Below are 22,886 nucleotides of genomic sequence, written 5' to 3' on the forward strand. Positions count from 1 at the left end.
AACAGGCAAAAATGAAGCTTTGTGGTTTTTTTTAAATTTTATTGATTTTGCCATCATTTTGAACAGGTTTAAGCGTGTTTATTGGTCATCTGTATTAACAAGCATACGTAAGTGTATGCACGAGTATGTGAGTTTATGTGGGTAAGAACTGTGTTTTCTGAGCATTCTTATTTTGAGTTTTCCATTTGTGTATTGATCTAGGAGAGTAGCAGTTAATAGTGTGTGCTCTGGAATCTGACCACATGAGTATAAATTCCTGCTCTACCCGTTGTTAGTCATGTGGTTGTGGCGAGTTATCTAACCATCATCTATAAAAACTGAGATAACAGAAAGATTGGGAGGATTAAATGCAATAATTTATGCTGGGACATAGACGATATGTGTTTTCTATTAAAATCTATCCTTATTCTTTATGGAGAAAAAGCTTTTAACATTGTATTTGCTATAAATATTATATATTTTGTCAATATGTGCCTTTTATTTGGGGTTATTTTTTAAAGTTCATAAGTTTTCCATTTTCACACAGGAAAATCTATCAACATTTTCTTTATGAGTTCTTATTTCTACACCTAGAAAAGTTTTTCCCATGCCACAAGTACAAACAAATATTATCTATATAGCTACTAGTTTTTAATGTGTCCCTTTTTAAAAATCAAAGTTATTTTTTACAACAAAGCAGGACACAAAAAGACTACCCGAGAGAAAAGCCAGACCAAAAGAGACTCAAAGGCAATGATGGCTATCCAATATTCTCTTTCTAAATACAGTTCTACATTAGGGCTAATTCTACAATGTCACTAAAGTAAAACAAAAAACACAATCTTTTAACTCCCTCATAAGGTATAACTAAAGAATAATCTACAGAAGCGATGGCAATTCATGAGTTAACTTTTTGTTTACCAGCTGTTCCTTCAGATCTCAACCTCCTGTGTACTCAGATGAAGTTGTTGCTGTGTAGGAGTAACTGTATAATATTTTTATCTAAACTATAGCTAAGAGTGAAGGGTCACTATTAATAATTATGCTAGGTTAACAGACATAAACCAACAATATCCTGGGCAAACAGGGAAATATTGTTATCGTGTTACCATGTCACTGAAGATCCTCACCTTGAGATCTTTTTTAACTAATCCTATGACAGATTAAGAATGTTCATCTTGACTGCAATTCATTACCAAGGATATGCTCCCTTGCATATTGGCAATAGTGATATTTTGTTTTCATTTATTTATTTATGTATTTTGAGACAGGCTGCGTTGCTCAGGCTACCCTCAAACTCCTAGCCTCAAGGGATCCTCCTGCCTCGGCCTCCCAAAATGCTAGGATTACTGGTGTGAGCTATCACGCCCAGCCCCCTGAGATCTTTTAACAAATGGCTTCCCTTGTGTTCCAAGAATTTTGCAATCCTATGATTATGTTGCTGGGATCTAATATATTAATATATTGGACAACTTCATTCACTGTCTCCATTTGCTCCTCTACCACTCATTTTTCATGTTTCCGCAATCTTGTCTCCTGCCACCTCCACTCAACTGAAACTGTTCTAACAGTGGTCTAGTTATTGCTAAATCTAATGACATTTCTCTGCAATTCTCCTGTTAAACCACTTTTGCAGCATATGATTATAGTGACCTCCAAGATCTTGAAATTATCTTCTCCCTGCCACAGTGAATCATGAATAAGATGGGAGTGTCTCGTCTCTCAGGTATATAACGGTGAAAAAGGTTGAGAACTTCTAAAAAATGATGTGAAAAGGTAACACTAACTGCTATAGCAAACAAACCCTAAATTCCAGTGTTTAAGATGCTACAAGTTTATTTGCATTCACATAATAATCCAACGACAGCGTTCCTGGTTAGCAGGCAACTTTCCCCTACACGGTGATTCAGCGACCCAGGATCCATCCTTTCTGTGCCTTCACCATCCTCTAAGGCCTCAAGGACCTCTGTAAGTTGGTGGATGGGGAAAAAACACAAAAACAAAAACATGGAGGATAGCGCGTGGCAGGTTTTTGTGGACCAGGCCTAGAAATGATACACATCATTGCACTGGCTAAAACCTGGCCACACAGCTGTATCTAACTGTAAGGGAGACTGGAGAATGGAGTCTGGCCATGCAGCCAGAAAGAAGAGGTAGGGTTGGTGAAGAGTACTCCAGTATCTGTCACAGAATAAGGCTCTTCATAAACTCTCTGGTATTTATTAACACCATTTATATGTTCAATTCCTTAAGAGCAGGAGCAGGGATTGCGTCACAACTGGAGCCTACCCCAAATCTATGAGTTTCACATAGGCCTGCCATCCTTGTTCTGACTGGTAGGGCAACTCACCATAAATCTAGTACAAAGTGCTGAAAAATCCAATAAAAAAAGAATTCAGCCTAATAATAAAGCAACCAGGAGAAGAAAAAAAAAAAGAGGACTCAAAGACAAGATTCAGGATGATGTCTTGCTCACAACTGTTCCTTTGTCTCAACCCTAGGAATGCCTGCTAAGTCCAAGGAAAATGTACCAACAGACTGAGAGAGCTGAGAACATAGTCTCCTTCCACTTCTACGCAGAGTACAGTGCGGCTCTGGAACCCTGAGGGCTTCTAATGGCCCCAACTCAGCCTCAAAGTCTTCGCTACCATGGCGGTATCCATCAGTCTTACCCCACAGAGGCCACAAAAGCAGCCAGGAAGCAGCGGCAGCAGAGCCTGGCACCTTCTGCAGCACCAGACCACCCCCGTGCACACTAGGAAGCAAGCTCACAATCAAACGGTACTGGGGACACCAGGTAGAGCAGGTGAGAAGATGAGAGATAACCCCATGGTATAACCAACAGGACTACTCAAGGGCTGACGTGAGATGTGGGGCTTCCAAATACAAGGTGAGAAACTGTAGCAGGGTGAAGATACTAAAGACAGTCAGAGAAATGTGATTTAGTGTGGTTTATGCCATTCCAATGAACATATATCAACATTACTACACTCCTGGAAACTAGTGCTTACATTTACAATATTCTGAATACCTGAGAGCTATTGAGTAGAAGGTACTGTGTTATTCTATAAATTTCTACATACCAATTTTCTGGTTTGAGCTAAAAAAGACAGGAGTATAACATTTTTTTTATGAGTAGATAACTGAAATTTCTAACCAATCTACTGATCTGCTGATCAAAAGACATATGAAACTTTAAATGGTACTTCTCTCCCTAGGACAGGAGTTCTAAAAATCAACATTACTATTTTAATAGTTAATTTAAATTGCCTATCTTGCCTATCAGAGTTATGATAACTAATAGCACTTTATTTTGTTCACAAGTTTTCATATCTTGCTTACCAACTGGCTTCTCAAACTTGGCTGAAGTCTACCTAATAAAGCAAATATGAGATTTTTTCTTATTACCATAAAAATCTAATGATTCAAGCAATTTCTAAGTATGAAGGCAAATATGCAAGCCTTTTTTCAAAAATCATCTCTATTCTGAAGACACATAAAACCTTGTCATCAGTCATAAGAAGGCCATAAATTCCTCCTCATGTTCTGGTGATCGATCAATAATCTCAGAATTACCTTTCATAAGTATTACCTTTCTTAAAAATACATTCTGAAGTGACAGGACTACTAACTAAAATATTCAACAGTCTAAACAAGATTAGTCTAGTTGATTTTTATAATGTTATATAGGGAACATGTGTCAATTCCACATGAATAATCAAGAGAATTAAGCAATGGGAACATCTAATAAACTTAAATCATCACCTTCCCCTACATTCATGAAGTTTACCTTCAAAGAATAATAAATCATTTCTTTTAATAGGCCTTCTCAAAGACTATGACACAGGTCCAAGGAACAAAAAGCCACACATTTATTTGCATATGATTTTGATGTATTTGCATAAGATTTCAAAGATCTATAACATATTCTTTATTTATTTTCAGGGTTTTTTTTAAAATCACCCATTGAAGCAGCAAGTAGTGTTTTGATATTTGCAAAATAAAATGTACTATTAAAAAGGATGCCAGAGGCTGGGTGTAGTGGCTCATGCCTGTAATCTCGCAGCACTTTGGAAGGCCAAGGCAGGAGGATAACTTGAATCCAGGAGTTTGAGGCTAGCCTAGACAACATAGCAAGACCTCGTCTCTACAAAAAAAATTTTCTTTCATTAGCCAGTAATTTTTTTATCCCTTCATCAGAATAGTGTACATTGTACCCAATATCCTATTCTGGTGATGAGTACACACTAAAAGCCCTGACTTCACATTATATCCATCCATGTAACAAAAAACACTTCACCGCTAAAACTATTGTAATAATAAATAAATAAAAATAAAAAAGTAAAAAATTAGCCAGGCGTGGTGGCACACACCTATAGTCCCAGCTGCTTGGGAGGCTGAGGCAGGAAGATTGCTTGAGCCCAGCAGTTGGAGGCTGCAGTGAGCTGTGATCATAGCACTGCACTCCAGCCTGGGCAACAGAGCAGCCCCTGACTCTTAAAAATAAAAATAGATGGCAGATAAGGGCTGCCCTAGGTGTTATTACTGATAAACCCAGGGAGAACAAAAAAAAAGTTTTTCAAAGTTCTTATCCTCAATTTCCATCTTAGAATATATTTTTCTTTCCTGGAAACTCGGTAAAGTTCTAGAAAAAAACTTAAATCAGTCTAGTTTTGCTAGCACAAATCAACATTCTTGAGGGAATTAAAATGTGCTAGGTCAGACATAACAATATATTAAGCAGTAATTACTAAGGATAATCAATTACCAACGTAGAAATACAACTTCACAAGAGTCAGACAGATGAGTACAGACTTTGTGTTAATTAGCACACATAACCTCCTAAAACCAAGTCCAATTCACGATAATTTGGATTTCCAAATAGCACTAAATTTTTGTTGACTAGCAAACAGGTAATTTAACAAATGAGAGGTCAAGCAATCAGTAAGAGAACTGAAAAACTCTTCACAGTTACTTCATAGTAATTTCACAGTTACTATGCAAACTCAAAGGTCTTCTGACTAATTTCAAGAATCTTTTCTATTACACACAACATTGCTTCTAAGTTTCTCTTTGGAAAGGAAAAATGTTTAAAGGAAAATCCAACTCCCCACAACTTACACTCATTTGCTTATAGTTTTACCAAAAAAAAAAAAGTCATGCAGAAACACCAACTCCATCATCTATACTAACAGCTCTTATCTTAAAAGTGACCTTGTCTTCTTAGTAAGCTAGAGTCAAAGTACTAAGTTAAACCATAAGAAATTGCAATTTTTGTCAAATATTAGCAATTTCATATAGTTCAGCCTATATGTTATCTAATGCTAAAAGGATGATGCATTATAACATGGCTAACGATTACTAAACGTTTTAAGCATTTTGCTTGAAATAGGCTTGACAAGCGATGCAAATTCATCCTTTCTAGGGAAGCAGAAGGCTGATCAGTGCAGATTATCCACACGGCCACGTACATCCTGCTTCACTGCTGCTTGCACTCTGCTGGGTTTTGATCCTTCTTCGGGTCATAGTCTGGGTCATTTTCCTCATCTCCTTCTTCTTCCCCTTCCTCATTTGCTTCTTCACCTTTTTCATCATAATCATTATCGTCTTCAGTAGTTTCTCCAGTGAAGTATAACACTGATCTTGGGACTATACGTTCGTGTAAAAAGTGACCAATTTCAAAGTCTGTAGCAAGGATAGCTTCAGCAGCATCGTCCACACCTCCGCTCTCAGGAACTTCAGGAGGTGCGAAACAATTAAAGAGTCATTGGAAACTGTTTTAGTCACAGTATGAACTGTCCCATATCCCTTATGTTTCTGCTGCTTCTTAATAGTTTTCAAAGTGACATTCATTCCTTTATTCCAATCTATCTGGCACCCTGTACAACCCGTAATTTCTGGTCCATCAAAAGAAAAGGGATCAGAATCATCTCGTTCTGACCTCATCCTATATGTCTTTGTCAACACTTCATTTGTGAAATATTCACTGGGTTCAAAGTGAAATTCTAAGACAAAACTCAGAGGCTGGCCAGCAACAGAACTTCACTTTAATATCTTTCAAGTGCTTCAGAAAAGGTTCATCATGTTCCTGAACCGTATCAATGAGCAAGTCAACATTCCTAAAAACAGTCAACCAAAATTCAGGAAGTCCTTTGGGATCTACTTTTACTTCATACTTTTTCACATCTTCAATCTTGGCCTTTTCTTTCAGCTCCTACAAAATTTCATTGTCTTCATCTGTTTCCCACTTGCATTCTTCTTCTGTAGGTTTGTAAATTGCATTAATAACCTCAAATCACTCGTCAAATAGAGGCTGATAGAGAGCAGCATACTTCCTTTCAAGATCATGAACTTCCTTGTAGAATTTGGCTTCTATCTGTGCACATTTAACTTGAAGATTTCTGAGAGCATTCACTTGTCTTTTAACTACCCTAGGTAAGCTTTCAACGTATCCTGCTGGTGTTTCTACCAGACCATCAAGTCTTTCTTGAAGGGCTGCAAGAATCTGAGGATTTTGCATCAACTGAACAGTCAGCTGACATGCTTTGATTTTTGTTTCTTCACCAGTTTCTTCTTCTACTTCTTCAACATCATCCAAATCTTGATCAAGCTCACACTATTCTTTGTCATCAATGTCTGCCATGTGTTAACATCTCCAAATACCCGTGTCTAGTACGGGGAGCCACGCGGCAGGAGCTGTGTAAGGCAGTGACTGTTGTTGTTTATCTGTTTGCTTGTTTTTGTTTTTGCAGCCTAAAATAAAATTGTCAAATACACTTTTGGTTTTTATAAGATAATGTCTTAATTTTGTACTAATTCAGGTAGAAGCAGAGGCCTAGCCTGAATTAAGGGGTTGTACCCACTTTACCATATTACTGAAGAAAAGGGTACCAACTTTGGAAGTGGTACTGTATCTACTAATAAGCAAGTGTTACAAAATAAAAGGACAAAATCTTAAATAATGTGATGATTTTTTAAAAAGAAAAAATGAAAAAGTTAAATTTTATTTTCTTTGAGTGAGAACTAGAGAGAAGGCCCCAAGCCCCTATGGTATATACTAACTCTTATTGCTTCAAGTATGTCCTTTACCCATGCTTCTGTTTAATTCTGTGTATTAAATGGGTAGTACTGTTTACCTAACTACCTCACGGATGTGTTAAGGTTTATTAAGTTAAATCTCATGAAATGTTTCTCAGTCTCATTAAAAGCTCAAAATTTTGGGCCTTTTTGTAACACAAATGTGACATTCAGCATATTATTCACACCATGCTTTGATAATGAAACTAGAAAGCAAACGTTAAGTACCTCTATTCTGGATCTGGGCAGGCAACACTCTTTCAGATCTTTGTGTGGCTCTTATTTTAATAGAAGTGGATGGATGAACTATTTCAAAAGGTTGAAGGATGTTTTTTTCAGGTATTTTTGATGATCATACTGTAGCAAATACTATACAGATAATGGGAATAAAGTACAAATAAGACCATTTTGGGGAAAAAATGCCATTACATTTGAGACTGTAGAGCCACATTTAAAATACCTCAGGCTAACTACTGTAAATTTTGGGGGATGGACTTTTTTTTTTTTTTTTTTGACAGTGAGGATGGACTAATTGGATTGTAATTAGAGGAAGGTCTAGAGTTTTTTATCTTAATAAAATGACACTAGATTTATCTTTAGAGGTGATAGAGCTTCCTTTATGAAAATATAGTGTTAAGGTCTTACAATGTGAACACATATTGTTATTTGTGTAGTGCTATACATTTCCTCATAAGATTTTTAACTTACTACTGGAAATCTTTAACCAATTATAACAGTTTTTTCCCTCTTTATTTTCAAATGATTTGGGTTGCTTTGATTAGACATTTTGTGCTGGTTTTTATTTCTTTTGTAACCATAGCTTATCTAAACACAGCTTTTTCTGAACTTGAAAAATTTTTTATCTAAAGATAGAATCCCATTTTTAATGAACTTAAAGTAGAAAAATCATTATTTTTTTTTTTTCATTCCTTTAGGGAATAGCTACTGTCAAAGTGAAGGGGTAGGTAATATTGAGTCTTGTTATATAGCGGGGATGTGGTTTCCAGTGGAATTTCATTATAATTGGAGTTTCAAGGGATGTCAGTGTTTGTGCCATTTTCTCCAGTTCCAAAATAGTTCTATTCCATTCTAGAAGTCTGATGTATGTAATTTGAAGTGTTTAATAAAATTTAGATTTAATTTTTTAAAAAAAGAATTTTGCTTTATCTATATTTTCATTCCTCTTTAATTCTTATTTGTTTCCTAAGATTAAATACATATCTTTAACCTCAATTTGACAAAATTTATGCAATATAAACTGCATGAGAAGAGAGGTTTCATTTTAAGAAAGAGAAACAATATATAAACAGAAATATGGAAAGAACTTCCTCTGTCCAATAAATTAAGTTTAAACATATACTTTATCAACATTTTTCTAGCACAAACTTGTGTCAGGTATTATGCTGAAGACCTTACATACAGCATTATCCTCCGCTTGAATTCTCCTAGAAACTATACAAAGTAGGTAAAATAATTCAATTCATAGTGAGGAAAACTGAGGAACTATTCTTTTTCTCCTTAAATTGGTTTTCTTGATTAATTAGCTAAAATCATTGCTGAAATCCTGGCTGCCTTGAGATTTTATAATCCTACATGCCAATGTTCTCTTAAATAAGAATCAAAAAAGTTAAACTTTCAGAGGTGTAAATGTATGCACCAAAGAGAAGCTTTGGTGATCATAAAGATTGCCTTGGTATTATTAAATTGCTAGCTTATAAACTCTATTCGTTTCTGCCAAAAAATAAATAAATCGTATCCTAAAGGAGTCCTAAAGTACATAATAATAAATTAGTATCATTCCTATTGTTTTACTATTCGTATTAGAAATCCTAAGTAAGTTAAATATGAATTTTGAATTTTGTTAAAACTTTTTAGACTATAGTAACATTTTCCAAGACAATGAATGGTGCAAATTTAGGAAAAACAGAAGATACTACGTGTGGGAAAAAATTCTGTTTGGGGACTTTTTCAACTGCTGTCTCACTGTTGTGGACTCTCTTGCGAGTATGTTCTTTTTGGCAAATCTGGACTTTTTCTGTATTTTCTTCTGTAACAAAACTAAAAGCTTTTGTCATAAAATATTCAGAATGAATGCAGAATGAAAGGAGGGAAGTTATCCACTGTGCCTGATTCTTGTCTTAGAAAAACAATTGTCAACTTCACCAAAAGACTTTGCTGGGCTGCCCAAAGGGGGAAGGAAGAATGTTTTCAGATTCCTTTGCGATCAGCTAGTGCTAGAGAGAAAAAAACGTGGAAGAAAGCTGTATGGATTACACGGGATATTTTTCATGGAAAAGAAGAGGATATAACTACTATGTTATTGACAAGACCCAAATCAGGGACAGGTTATGTTTATTTAAGAAATAGTATATAATAAGGCAGGTAAAGAAAATGTTATCCTGAACAAACTATAACCGCTCTGGCCCTGTAATGAAGAAAATATGCTTATAAAATACTATCATTTTTTAATTTAGGGAATTCTTGTCAATGTAGTAACTCACTTGTAAGTGAGTTAACCACTCTTAAGGTCATAACACCACCACAACTTAAATCAAAGGGGGAAAATCCACAGAACTATAAGAAAATCCCCGTTTCCTTCCCATTTTTTTGCTACTAGAGGAATAAGATTAAAAACATGAGTTTCATTTTGAGATTAACATATGGCACCACTGAAATAATACAGGATTTTTCTAAAGCAAATTTCTTCTATTCTCTTCTAATCCATCCTCCAAAATTATTCCTTTTGCAATTTTAATCATTACATTTCTTAAAACCAAAGTCTAAGAAAAATTTAAATCTAATACCATGTAAGAAAAAAAATCAGTGAAAACTAGATCAGAGTATCCCGGAACTCTGCATGGAAACGAGATCCCATGGGCATGAATATGACATTTAATTCTCTTAAGTGTTCTTGCAATTACAGGGTTCTTTTAGGCAGGGCTAGATCAGAACTCTAATATTTGTTAACAAGGTTGAAATGGTTTAAATGCTTTCTAGACAATTTGTTGTTTGGGTTTGGGGTGTTGTTTTCTTTTTGTTTGGTTTTGTTTTGTTTAGCCAGATAAAAATTTTAGAACCTAATAAGTACCTAAGATTCTTGAGGAGTTTCTTGATGAAAGAACACGTTCTAGGAATCTATTTATCTAGAAGAGTATTTCACTGTATTTACACTCTATATGAAAACACATTAAATAATTCTGGATGGATGATTCAGTGCTTGGCAGTTAATAGTCCTAAAATACTCGTAAATTGTTTATTAGCATTATAGGACTTAAGTTATTTGATTCTTACAAAAACATTTGCTGAGCCCCTTCTATAATGAATGCAGCCAAGGCTTTTAAAATTTTCCTGAATTACAAAAAACTCAAACTTTATTCTAAACTTTAGAATAGTAATATAAATTCAATACAATCTCTTAGAAATGATCATCACCTTTGGTAGATTATCAAAAAATTAAATTCAAAACAAAAGGGTATAAAACTGCTAACGAAAACATTTTTCTTGGACTTATGGAGACATGACAACCAAATGTAATGTCTAAACCTTGATTCAATCCTGTCAAATTCAAAGAAACTGGCTATAAAAGATATTGTGGGCGAAAAACAGTAAAATTTGGTATTTCAAATATCTGAATATTAAAATGATATTAGGGAAGTATTATTCACTTTTTTATGTGATAAAAATAAGGTTATATAGACAACTAGTATTATGTTGAGCACTATAAAGCTTAAAGTATTTAGGAAACAAATGTCTTGATGCCTATCTATAATTTACTTTGATATGGTTCAGCAAAAATAGCAATATATGTATTTATAAAAAGAAATTAGATAAATCAAATATGGTCAAACGTTAATTTTTGAATAGTGGATATATGAGTGGTCACTGTAGTAGTTTTTCTAGGTTTCATATGTTTAGTAATTTCTATAATAATTTTTTTTAATTCTTAGGCTTTGAATTTAGTTTTTGCCAAAATTCCACTGGGCATAAATGCTTTAAAGCTAGTTCATAAGCTCACTTTTGGATTAAACCATTTTTTTTTCCTTGACATCAGAGCAGCTGAGAGATAAATGTAATCCTCAAAATAGCTCCTATGATAATAGTGTCCCTTCCTCTAAATGGCTTTTATTCCCTCAATTCTAAATTTCTTAATCTTTAATTGCCTTGTTTTATATGTGCTTTCATAAGACATCTCAAATTATCCTTAGCAGGTTAGAATCAGAAAAGAAAGAATTGAGGAGACCATGTTTATTTCATGTTACGAAGAAAAGATTTAGAGGAGCACTATAACAATCTTCCTATATTTGAAGGATTATCCTATAGAAGATTTAGAAATTACTTCTGTGCTACTACAGAACCCATGGCAGAAAATTTAGGAACATAGATTATGATTTATCATCAGTGCTGATTTTCTAAATATTCATTATTCCATAATAGGATCCATAATTGCAACTGTTGCTACTTAAGAAATTTCTGTGCCACCACTCAGAATCCTTCAAACACTGTAGAAGGGATTCCAACTATGGGTCCAAAGCAGTATAGAAAAATGTATAAGTGTTTGATTGCTTATTTATCTACCTACATGTCTACTTATTTATGAAAATCTTAGGGGCAGTCTACTAACCCAAATCTAAGTTACAACAAAGCTAAAAACCTCTTTAGTGTTTTTTTTTTTAAAAAAAAAAAACACAATGCTAATTAATACCATATATCCCATTCATCATTATATTTTATAGTAACTTTGCTAAAATTTTAAATTACTATCTCCCTAAGAAATTATACTTTATCATTTGGCAATCAATAACTTCAAATTTTTCTGCTCCTTCTTCTCCAAAACCAAAGGCTATTAGAAAAACAGCAGTGATTTTGCTAAAGAATTCTTGTTAAACTTTGTAAACAGAAGGAGCAGATGCAGAGTTAATTCTAATATCAGTCTAGTCTTCTATGCATGTTTTTATCACTCCACCCAATCCACATCCAATGGTATCAATCATTATCAAAACTTGACCTAAACTGACCAATAAAAACAATGTTCTATGTCCTCCCATGTCCTAATACAACCACTCTAGTGTGATCATCTTGTCAGAGATGAATTATGAGTATGCAGCTACTTTAAAAGACAACTCAAAGGGTAGAAATGATTTAGCACACAATCTGTTAAGTTTCCTGCTCACTCAGAAGCAGCAAGCATCATCCTTCATACCCTTACCCAGAAGCACAGGATGAGAGTAGCAAGGTAAAACCTATACCTAGGGTCACCAAGCACATGTCATGTCAAATTGTGTGCACACTTCCATAGGGAATACTCTGAAAGATTTAAATGCCATTCATTCATTCTAACCTAATGATTTCTGACTGCTCTATGCCCTGGCTTGTCCTGACACTATAGGTCCTCAGATGTTATGATGATCCAGCAGGACTTTTCCTGCCCAAAAGGCATAACTGGCATTGAGGCAAACCAGAGAAAGGACCCTAATCAACTGGAAAAATTTGGAAAGATCCCTATTTCTCCAATGAAGTATTCCAAAGACACAGGTGCCTTAGGTGGAAAACAAGTGACTCAGAAACTAAACTCCATCCAGAGGAAGCTTGTGTACGCAGACTCCACACAGCTGCGGTGACTGCCGAGCATTGTTTCCTGCAGTTGTTTGGTGCTCATACCATTCCTGGTGCACTTCCTCTGCCTAATCCTGCGCAAATGAGAGCATTCATCAGTTCCACCCCCACACTACCCATCTCCCCGAGCATGGGAAACAAACACCAGCACTCCTTTATTCCGACAGATGTGAATAAGCCATTAAAAAGGAAAAAAAAAACCATGGAGAATAAATACAGAAAATGCCATCCTCCTTTTCCAGGGGATCCTGTTGATAAGAAATACACAGGCACAGCAGTCAAAAGACTAAAGGCCAAGAGGACTGCATCACTGCTATTAATACTTGTGCAGATAAGTAAATTAGCTACTAAAATCTCATGCCCTGGAGTTAACCAATTCTCCCTGCAGATTTCTCATCCATCATATTCACAATAATTTGTTAAAAGCAAATTATACTCAATCAACTCCACATGTAACTTAGATAAACTCCATCTTACCCTTAAACCGATGTGACAGGGTCTAAGATCTCTGAATTCAGCTGCAAGAGGATATGGCCCAACAGCTAAGGCTGAGAATTAGAATATGTATACTAATGAGCATATATTTGCCAAAGCCTTGGAAATACAGACAAATATTCCTACACAGAAAGTAAACATTTCCATTTTTAAAAGAAATAATGAAACCAAACTTTCTAAGTGTTCCACCAGGGACCAATCAAGTTTCCACCTGACAAACAAGTACCAAAAAAAAAAAACATCAAAAAAGGAATTCCGAGAAAATTGAGAATGGCCCATTATAGTAAAAATCTCGAAAAATAAAATAGATAAAATACCTATTGAGTTGCACAATATGTCTAGAGAAAGTGAGTGTAGATGCATTAGAATTCTCTTATATTAATTTAAAAAACATTAAGTTGCACCTGCTTCTGCTCCATTACTTCCCTTTGCAGTAAACTCTACTTCCCTCCCGTCCAGTCATCCGGGGATCATTGTTCTCTCTTCTCTCTCCCTTACCCTCAGGACAGTCACATCAATTCTTAAACACCCAAAAGCTCTCAATCCCTGGGCCCCTCTTGCTCTAGTAAAGGTCTGCGTTGTTTTTCAACCACACTGCTTCAGTGTCATACCTGCTCTTCCTGCTGTTGGCATCACAACCTTTCACTCCAGCTCCTCCACTGGCAGAGTGCTTTGCTCAAGTGCACAGCAGGTCATCTCATGTCTGCTAAGAAGCACTCACTGGCCTTTCATCAGAATCCATGCAGACCCTGCAAGGCCTCAGGACCCTCATATTCTAGCCCCAATCGCTGCTGGACCTCAAGATCCAGCTTGCCTCAGTTGCATCTTACACTTGAGATATGAGGACAATGCAGAACTCCAACATCCCTTCTGTACCTTCCCATATGACTTTTCCTCTACCTCAAAGGTGCCTTCCCACCTCTGCTTGGAAGCAGGGTGGTAAAATCATAAAGAACACAGCCTTTGAAGTTGCACAGATATTGCCTCAGGCCCAGGCTCTGTTGCCTACTAACTATGATTTATTGTTATATCTCTGAGCCTCAGTTTCTTCAGCCATAAAATGGAGATAATACCAACATAATGGGGTTATTGTGAGGACAAAGTAAAATGGTAACATGAGCTGTATCATCAGGTTATTGCCAAATAAATAATAGCCAGCAGCATCACCCCTCCTATTTTTTTGACTAGATTCAGCAGAAAGATAAAATTCAAGGCACCTTCCTTAACCATATTTGGGAAGAGCCAATCACTTTACCCTACGTTCCCAAAGAGCACCTTTACCTTTGTTAATTATTGCACTGAGTATGCTATTTGTAATCATGTATTTCCTCTGCAATATGGGGCATTCCTTAAAGAGAAGATTTAAAGCATCTTTGGTTTAAAAGCCTATTCAAAAGAGCTTATATATAAACAACCTTAAAGGAATAGTGAAGTTGAGATAGGTCATCATGGCATAGGAATTCCAACATTCAGCTCTACAGTACTTAATATAGATATTTAAGTTAAAAATCATACATTTTGTATATGCATATATTTACAAAGTTAGATAAATAAGTTACTACAGACAATGCCTGTAGATACATATATCTTGGTATATCTGTGTACATATTTACATATATATTAGGAACCCAATAGAGAGAAATTTAAAAAAAAAAAAAAAAAAAACCCCAGAAGATTCACTGTTTGGTCTGGGGGGGAACCCTTGAAAACACCAAAGAGAAGTTCTAGTTCAGTTCTCAAGCTACATTTCCAATTCTGGAAATAACATTCTCAGCAGCTACACCAAATGGGGATGCAAAAATCAAAGTAACATCTTCATCATGCTTTTGTCTCTTTATAATGCATTTATCTCTCCAAAAGTATATGTACAGTCAAGTCTTTAAAACTGTGCACTTTTAAGGGAATGTCAATATTTCCAAAAATGTAGTCAATGTGGGTTAAAAGAAAAAGCCTAAGTGTAGGTGTTTTCAGAGAGGATTATACAACTAAGAACTACCAAACCAAAACCTTACTTTGAAATGTGCAATGAATACATAATCACATTTATCAGAAGGGATTTCAGAGTTGAAGAAACCAGAACCAAGTTAAAGGACTAGTCCAAGGAGATCTACCGAAAGAGGTAGGACTAGAATCTAGTTTAAATGTGCTTTACAACTTATTTAAAACTGAATTTAAATAAGAGTGCCTTAAAACTAGTATCTCCCTCCCTCTGGATCTTCAGTATTTCAAAGAGGGTTTTCTTACCACTCTGTCTGAAATGGCTTTTTCCAGCTGCTCATCATTTTACTTTGTTTATTTCCTCAGTGGCACTTATCACTGGTTGTGATTACCGTGTTTGTTTATGCTTTGCTTGTTTTGTTTCCTTACCTCAGGCAGCACCGTGAGAGCAGGGGGCTCACCTGTCTACTCCTCCACACTGATGAAGCAGCACCTGGCAGACTGGCCTGACTGGGCCTCACCCCCCGCACTACACTGCACCAAGCGCTTTGCCCATCGGACTCACCCTGGTCGCTGCCCTCTATGAGGTAGGAACCCTCATCAGGGCCATTTCACAGAGCAAAATGTGGACGCTCTGGGATGTTGAAGAACTTTCCCACACACAGGTATCTGGGGACAGGGTAGGGTGAAACACAGGTACAGTGGATCTCAAATCTCAGAATGAACTGAGGAAGGTAACCAGTTGAATGTGTCAAGGTCAAATTTCTGTGGGGCAGAGGAGAAAGGTTCCAGCTGGAACTGAGGGAATGAGCAGAGACAAGTCAGCAAAGCCAAGCCCAGGAGGACTCAATACATCCAAGAACCAACTAAGCCCAGAGCTCTGGATAATGCACTTGTTCTCAGATTTCAAGCAACATGTGTGCATGTGTGTGTGTGTGTGTGTGTGTGTGTGATTGTGTGATCTTGGACTGAGTCACTACAGACAAGGGGCTGAGGGATACAGGGAGAAAGGGGCATTCCAGGCAAAGGAAACAATATTAATAAATATTAATCTAATGAGTCATGACAACTTTAGTTATTTGGTGGGACCAAAACAAGGGAGTTTACAGGGGTAGAAGAGACAGAAATAAAGTTAGAAAGGCAGGCAGAGGCATGATCATGAAGGCTCTTGTGCGGTTTGTAAATGGGTCTGTACTGTATTCTCTTATAAGCAACAGGGATCCACTTTCAAGTTTTAAACAGATGAGTAAAATGATCAGATTTGCATTTTTGAAAGATTACTTACTTTGAAGACTCATTTGGAGTGTTTCGAAACTGAAGGCAAGAAGATGCCTAGGAGAACTCTATGCAAATTTTAATTCTCTCTCTATGCTTGGTAACTACAGCATTCTGCTGCTGTTTCAATAAACTGCCCCGAGCATATTCTCTTACACATTCACTAGAAAATGTGAGCAGATATTCCAGTAAACATGGAAGTCTTTTATGGGCAAGGGCCATCTACCTACCAGAAAGATGTGTCTTGTATGATGAGCATCATAATAAATACATTTTCATTAAAAATAAAATAAAATAAAATAAACCTCACAGCAAACCTGTGATACACAAACAAAAAAAAGAAGATGGCTAGAAGACAATTTCAATAATCCCAGTGATGAGTACCTGAACTAAGGCAAAAGCAGGAGGATTAAAGAAAAGGCATTTGTTACTGTAAGACAATATAATAAGACAAAACAATAAGAAAACAGACCAAAAAATGAACTTGAACAATCACTAAGGTATAAAGAACGATGTTAGCTTGGCTCAGCTACTAAAGTTCTATAAGACATGGTAAGACTTGGAAAATCTACCAGGCATTATGTACCCCTAGGAAACTGAAATAGATGTAGAGTTTGTTAAAAAGGTCAGCTCTGTCCAAAAACAAAGGAGAGGGATAGTGCTAATGATGCAGAAATCGTGTTAACAGCCAACCAGACACATACACTAGCGAAGGCTAGAAGCTGTTCCCTCCTTCTCCGTTTAAATAGACACAGAGGCGGCCTTGGAACAAGCTTTCTTTGTTCAGAGAGGAATCACTCCAGAGCTGTCCCTTAGTTATGTAAATATAGGCAAGCTTCATACTGCTCGGGAGAAAAGCAAAGGAAGCCTTTGTGGGCTGAGGTGGACTCCTAACAGTGTTCCCTGGGAGGCTGGAAGTTGGCTAATTTGTGGAAAAGTCCAGGGCCTTCTGGGGGAAAATACTAAAGATCCCAAATGCTGCTCTGATACTAGAAGATGGTACCCTATTAGGACTGAAATAAAAAGCACCTGACCCAAGCTTGCCGGCAGGAAAGGATACAAGGACCCCCTGAACAGAATTCGTCACAAAGCCAGGGAAATGTGGCATTCAGCTGGCTCAGCGCAAAAGCTAAAATGTTCCAGGGCTGGAAGGAAATTGGTTTGGGTAGTGTGAGGTTGAGTGGGGCTGAAAGCACAAGGTCATGCCAGCATCACAGAACTAGAGCTGTCCCAGGAACCCCACAGGGCCAGTCTTCAACAGTACCATGCTGACAGACAATCAATGAGAGGTGGAGCTTCATGTAAGGCTTTGAAGCAAGACTGATTAGAGCCCTATGGACTGCATAAATCTCAGAGACTTTTGAATAATTTAGGGTCGGAAACACATCAAGAGAGAAATGTCAACCTTCTGCTAAGGGTGGACGTTCAAACAGGTAACTGTAAAAAGATTTACACACCACGGGGCGATTCATCCTGGTTAACATACATATCTATGAAAAGACATTTCTAGTTGTTGATCTATGTGTCTGCACTACACAATAACGGATCATTCAAGCCATGATGAGGTGAGGTTCCTGGGGACACCCGCACGCAAGAAAAACTCAAGAGCCTTTGGTTGGAAGGGCTTTCTTGTGACTGGGAAAGCCAGGCAGAGTTCTAAGAAGTAGCAGTAAACCATTTATAGGTTCCCAAGTATCTTATCAGGATGCATGTGGTGCTTGGAAGGGTGAGCATCCCAGCACCCGCAAGGAAAGCAGGGAATGAGGATGCGGAGATGAACCAGTTATCCTGATGCAAAATGCTGAGAGGTCAGTCTGGGGTGACAGCTCAGGCTGGGCAGAAAGAGGTCCCTGTACTCTTATACACACACCGAGGTGTACAAGTCAGGCTGGGAAAGGTGAAAACGTGAAAACACAAAAATTATAAGACACAGCCTGAACTAATACTCTCATAAGACATTGTAAGGTTTTATAGGCGGGATAGAAATTTGACCTCACAATGTAAAGACAGCTTGATAGCAGACTAATAAGCTGTGTTAAAAGAAAAACTGTAAACAAATTAAAATTAAGAGTTTAATTGAGCATTGGGCAGCCCCCAGAACCACAGTAGGTTCAGAACGACTCTGGGACTGTCACGTGGTCGGATAACATTTATGGACAGAAAAAGGAAAGGGACTGACAGAAAACAGAAGTGAGGTGCAGAAACAGCTGAATTGGTTACAGCTTGAGTTGAACACCTGTGATTGGCTGAAACTTGGCTGCTGTGATTGGCTGAGACTCCACTACTTGTTAAAATAGTAGGTTACAATCTGCTTACCCATCCAGTTACATTAGAGTTAGCAATGTATGGAGAAACCTTTAGGCCAAACCTAAAATATGTAAGGAGGCAGCTTCAGGCTAAACTTAATTTAACAGTTACATGGGGAGCAGGAGCACAAAAGCTTCTCATGTAGAGAGTAAGACAGCTGTGAATTTCTATTACACAAACCATTTAAAAGCCCTTTTCTACATTAAGGTAACTATGTACCTTCTTGGTTTTCTCAGCAAGGTCAAATTTATTTTTAAATGGCAATATATTTAAGGAGCCGAAGGACCAAACCACCCCTTGCCCTGAATCTACCCTGATGTACCTGCAAATTTGGTTCATATGGGGAAGGGGGGCGGGGAGACACTTGTTGGACTTAATTGGCACCAACCACCTTCAATGAAAGTTTTATCACAGATCTCTCAACTCAAAATATGCAAAAAAGGCAAATGAAACATTCTTACTATAAAAGCCAAGGAAAACATAACATATAGATAACCATATGTGTGTACACACACATGTGTATTTTCTTAGTATTCTGAGCCAGAAAGAATCAAACCAAATAAACTGAGTTTCAAGAAAGTGCCACTAGAATCCTCTTTTTGACTTTACACATATCCACATACAGAACTCTGAATAATCTATATATACCCAAAACTACTGGTTCCAGACTGGATCTAAATTTGTTCATTCAATAATTTATTGAGCAATAAAACAGGCATTTTATATAAAGTCATCCTATTTTTCAACAACCTTGTATGGTAGCAATTATTACCCTTTTATCGAAGAAGAAACTAAAGATCAGAAGGGTCAATTGACAACTCTGAAGGCACACAGAATCCTGTAGAGTTTTCTTGGACCATTTTGTCCAAATCAGTGAATATCTCTAAGCCTTATTCATCTGTGGTGAATGAGTTAGAGGGTTCTTTAAGTCCCTTTTACCCTGCGGTTTTGAGGTCATTTTCAAATCATTCTGTATGGCCCAAATACATAGACACAGCTGGGGGCTGGAAGGAAGGAAGTCCAGTCTGCAGGGCCATTTGTGCCCATTTTCTTGACCCTATAAAGCAGAGACAAACATGGGAAGGATGTCCGATGACACTGAAAGTCTTCCAAATCTCAAGGTCTATGATATTCCTGGAGTCAATGGTAAAGAAGAGAAAGCCAGAACTTTACTTCTATTTAATTATGTATACGCTGCAGAACAGTGGTTCTGGGACTCTGTCTCACTAACTCCCCTTAACTGTATAATAGAAGATGTGGAGGCTAACAAATGGTCTCCACATTGCATGGAACTTGGATAATAAAAGACAAAGTTAACCCATCTACACACCCGAAATCATCTGACTGGTAAAACACAGCAAATCACTTAGCTTTCTCTCACTCTCTGTTGACAGAACTAACAAAAACTGGCTCAAAGAAGAAAAAGGAAGGAATTCACTGGGCCGTGTCATGGAAAAATCCAAAGATATATGTATTTAACTTTGGGCACAGCTTGATTCCAGCCTCATGATGTTGTCAGGCTCATCCTCCGCTCTCTTCCCTCTGAGCTGGGTCCATTTTGAAACTCCATGTGGTACCCAGATGGCTGTAGCTTCTCCAAGCCTCAGACTCACATCTACCCACTTCCACATCAGGAGGAGAGGAAAACAAAACCGCTCTTGCAAATGGATCAACCCACCGTATTAGTCCCAATTAAGTGACTCACTCTATCCCTGAACTCATCACTGTGGCCAAAGGCATGGGACATTATGCTTTAATAAACCATCCAAACTATATGACTGAGAAAAGGGTGGTTTCTCAAGGGAGATCCAAGACCACAGGAGGAGGAAGAAAAGGTGGCTGTGCAGAATAAAATAGATTAGTGCTCCACAATATTAGAAGGAACAAAATTTCCTGATCTCACCCCTCCAATATCATTAGTGCTTGCACGTAATTCAAAACCCAACTCCTATGTTTTTACCAATGAATCTCAAATCCATTGAAATAATAATGATAGTGGTAATGATAGTAACCATAAGAGCAATGATAGATAATATTTATTGAGTACTTACCTTGGACCCAGACACTCTGTCAAGCACTTTACACTCATTATTTCATTTAATACTCATCTAACCTCATTTTATAGATGAGGAAACTAAAGCTTAGAGAGGTTAAGTCACTTGCCTTTCCTTACCCTTAACACAGGGAAACTATCCTATTACTATTCAAAGCAGCTGGAACTACCTTTGGCCAGGTGTGATTCTCTGTGATTCAAGAAAACGTATCACCGTACACTTGCAAGGTGCTTTACAAAACTTGAAACAACTGATGACAAGTCTGTGGGGAGTGAGAAGCAGGCTCTTACACCCAGCCAGAGCTGCCAGGGGAAGGGGCTGACTTCAGTCACTCATCTGGACAGCCCGATTTCTGTTACTCGCTAGAAATGGTCTCATTAAAGAAAAATCCCATGGGCTTCTGCACTGTAAGTGTGCCAATGGACAGCTCAGTAGGAAACATTTCCAAAGAGCAAAAACATTAATCAGAAATTGACAACCTGAACAGAATAACAGAAAAGTCTTTATATATGGCATGGAAGTGAGCAAACGTACAGATCCTGTTGTGAGATCAAAAAATAATATAACTAGTAATTGCTAATATTATTTCTGGGAAAAAAATTTTTTTAATTACATTTCTTAAGTAAAGAAGTTAACTAACAAGATTTTACTTATTTTTGTTACGAGAAAGCCAGAAAAGGACTTTTTTCTTAAAGAAAGTCAATGGTTTTCCAAAACATAAACACAAAGCCAGAGAGGACATGTAAGGGCTCTTAAAAGGGCATCCAAGCTCCCCACACCTCAGCAATCTTAAACAAGGACTCCACATCTTTCAGGAAATTTTTCAGTATTTAACAACCCTGAAGAGGGAGAGTCATATTTAACCTCAAAGTCTTTGCTGACTCCTAAATGAGTTCAAGTTAGGCTCATTTCTTAGACTGTGTGAATGAGAAAAAAAGGGGGGTACAGAAAGTGTTCCCAGTTATTCTAATTTTTGTTGATGTTAGTTGAGTTTAAATTGAAGTGAATTAACATCGAGTAAAGAGCCAATACAAGAATTAAAGATAACACTGAAAGGCAAAATATCACAAGCCCTTTCAAGTGCCCAAAATGTGTGTCCTTCACCATCTCATAAAAGAAAAATTACCATTTATTTGTAATTAACATTTTTTCCAGGATTTTCCAAAGGAAAACACATCTATACCAAGGCTAAGATTCAAAACAGATTTTTTGAACCCAAAACCGAGAGAAAGTTTGGACAAAGATTAGGGAGTAGAAAACATCACAATCAGAATGGGGGAGGAGGGGGTAGCTAAAAAACAGGTTGCATGTGTATAGACAAGAGTTTGTGAAACATTCGTCTATTTTTTTTTAAAGACAGGGTCTTTAAAAAAAGACCAGAATGCAGTGGTGTCATTTAGCTCACTGCAACCTCAAACTTCTGGGCTCAAGGGATCCTCCTGCCTCAGCCTCCCAAGTAGCTGGGATTATAGGTGTGTGCCACCACGCCCAGCTAATTTTTTTATTTTTTGTAGAGATGGTGTCTCATTCTTGCTCAGGCAGGTCTCGAACTCCTGGCCTCACACAATCCTCCCTCCTTGGCCTACCGAAGTGCATGAGCCACCACACTCTACCCTAGAGTTATTAACTTTATTATTTTTTTCATTTTTATAAATAGTGTGTTTTCAAAAACATTTTACTTACATGATTTTTTTTAAATTTCAGAATATTACAGGGACACACGTTCTGGTTACATAATTTGCTTTTGTGCAGTTTGACTTTAACCGCCATCATCTTTCCTTTCTTTCTAAAGATAAAGTATAATTAGATGACAAGTGACAGATCACTTATGCTTTTTTTTTTTTTAATTTTGTAAATTCCTGTAGTTCTCTCCTATAAGTTCATCCTTTTCCCTGACCATGCACACAACAGTGAGACCCAAAATGTAGACAGCAGACAAGAAAAGCAGATGGCTGATTGGTCAGAGGCCTGAGCTCCAGATCCTGTTCCCACCCCCAGGCAAGGAGACCTTAAAATCACCATCTAACCTCTCTCTGTACTTGTTTCCTCATCTGAAGAATGTGTTCGCAAGATTATTATAAGAGTCAAATGAGGTCAGTAATATTAAGCACTCTGAAAATGTCAAAATGCCATACAAACATTAGGTAC

The 22,886-nt window shown here is 37.2% G+C and overlaps 1 protein-coding gene and 1 pseudogene across 2 annotated transcripts in view; both read right to left on the bottom strand.

Moving 5' to 3' along the window:
• Nucleotides 1–22,886, bottom strand: part of VAV3 (vav guanine nucleotide exchange factor 3) — a 357,886-nt gene that overhangs the window by 253,597 nt on the left and 81,403 nt on the right. The gene's annotated exons all lie outside the window — the stretch shown is intronic.
• Nucleotides 5,330–6,638, bottom strand: LOC123634969 (annotated as a pseudogene). The gene has a single exon (XR_006734028.1). The product of XR_006734028.1 is annotated as a nucleosome assembly protein 1-like 1 (transcript).

This window comes from Lemur catta, chromosome 3 (assembly GCF_020740605.2).
Source record: "Lemur catta isolate mLemCat1 chromosome 3, mLemCat1.pri, whole genome shotgun sequence".
Taxonomy (NCBI): domain Eukaryota; kingdom Metazoa; phylum Chordata; class Mammalia; order Primates; family Lemuridae; genus Lemur; species Lemur catta.